At 40.3% G+C, this 2,101-nt stretch overlaps 1 protein-coding gene across 1 annotated transcript in view; it reads left to right on the plus strand.

The window, feature by feature from the left end:
• The window catches only part of LOC100533336 (APGWamide), a 67,794-nt gene that overhangs the window by 2,803 nt on the left and 62,890 nt on the right, over positions 1-2,101 (plus strand).

The raw sequence follows: 2,101 nt of genomic DNA on the forward strand, positions 1-2,101 counted from the left end.
GAATGGACAGACAGACAGACAGACAGACAGACAGACAGACAGACAGACAGACAGACAGACAGACAGACAGACAGACAGACAGGGAGTGGGTGAAAGAGAGCCATTCTTCATGAGATGCCCTTAATATCACCGTGAGAGCTCCCAATGGTGGGCCAGTAACGTGTGAAGGACGTTGCACCCTGTTCACTTTCATTTCTTTTCACTCATCCTCCAAGGAACGCCCTGGGGTCGTTTTTTTCCTCCCAACTCCAAACCGACAGGGTCGAAACAATCGAAACTCTTGCAGCTAGTATGTGTACGACTGGGCTGTTTTGACAATAAGGCTACGAATATTAAATAACCGTTTTGGTTTGGATTTGGTTACGATTTTGCATTCCTTTCAAAATAGATTAGTCTAGGCAGATATGTCGCGTCAACGGTTTATCCTCAGTTTGCAATTGAAGTAAAATGAATGCTTCCAGATAAATTAATGCGTTGGGGGTTTTGTTTGTTTGTTTGTTTTTTCTATTAATTTGTCTAAAGGCTGATGTCTGAGGGAGATATAAAATGCTAGAATCAGATTTAATTTCCTACATATCTTGTGCACTTTCTTTTGGGGGCATTTTTTCGGGGGAGTAGGCTGGGTACTGCTTTTTCTATATGTTGCTGGGAAAGTAACCGCAAAAAATCAACTTTGTTTTTTTTTCAGAACTCAGACCATGGGCATTTTTTAAAATAATATTTTTATTTTGATGTTTTACGCCCCCATTGGCACAATTTATTTAGAGAATTTGGAAGGCCTCTCATGTCCACCTGGGCTGAGAGAGACACACGGTCCCAACAGAGAGACCAAGATATTTTTAAAAAACTCTCCCCAAACGGGAATCGAACTCAGGTTGTTGGGGTTTTTTTCGTGCGACAGCGGGGCGAAAGGCACCTTTTGACTCTACACTCATCAATGATATTTGCATTCTCGGGTCGTTTGGCTGACAAAAGACCAAAAGATCATGAGAAAACGCCGTCTTAGAAAAACAGAATTACCCCAAGATTTTAAAAATAATCCGTAGGAGTTAATATCAATTCTTATAGAATCCAGAAATATCACGAGCATACTCTAACTTGTCATTAAAAACGTCTTTGATGAAAACAGCAGAAAGAAAAGAATGAACAAAACAACATAAAAAAGGATATGTCTTCCTATAACATCAGGGATCTGATATTTCCCCGTTTGGCTTTCTGCTGTATGACATAGATTGGCCACAGCATTTCTGTAGGATTACTGATGTGATGACCTGTCCTCGCCAGTACAGGCCTTCCAACTGCTCGCCCTTTGTTCTGCGCTTCGCAATAAGCTTGCAGCTTGTCCATCAGAATTGATTGTGCAGTTCTCTTTTTTTTCTTCTCTTTTTCAACTGCTTGTCATCTGTCGATCAGGGACAGGAATAAAAGAAGAATCACAAGAAGCCATGTTTAAGCTGGTGAGAACATCTCCCGATCTATTTGTCCTTCTGTCTATCTAACCATCTGACGTTCTATCTACTTATGATATTTTGGTCTGTATGTCTATTTATTTTTCTTTCCCTAAGTTTGTCTGTTTAGATAGATAGATAGATAGATAGACTGATAGATAGATAGATAGATAGATAGATAGATAGATAGATAGATAGATAGATAGATAGATAGATAGATAGATAGATAATGACAGTTTTTATTCACACCCTATGACTTTTCTTAAACTATGTGAAACTAGATACTGCAGAAGTGGGTATAAGCTATTTCTTCCCTTACCAATATCACCCCACTTCAGCTGGTCAAGACGTACTCCAATTAGGGTGCTATATTACTGGAGAGTTGGTATCTTATAAAATATGTAAGAGTCATACGCTTTACCTGTTTCCCTCTCTATCTTCCCGGGCTCAAATTGGTTTGCATCCTGCTTTTCTCTCTCTTTCTCTCTCTCTCTCTCTCTCTCTCTCTCTCTCTCTCTCTCTCTCTCTTTCACTCTCTCTCTCTCTTTCACTCTCTCTCAGGGTCGCTCGATTGAACTTACGCATACAAACCAAGATAGTTGACCAGTGTCGATGGTGTGGCGAAGTGCTTCGCGGTCGCACGCATGAAAGTC

Source organism: Aplysia californica, unplaced genomic scaffold (genome assembly GCF_000002075.1).
Source record: "Aplysia californica isolate F4 #8 unplaced genomic scaffold, AplCal3.0 scaffold00007, whole genome shotgun sequence".
NCBI classification, from domain to species: domain Eukaryota; kingdom Metazoa; phylum Mollusca; class Gastropoda; order Aplysiida; family Aplysiidae; genus Aplysia; species Aplysia californica.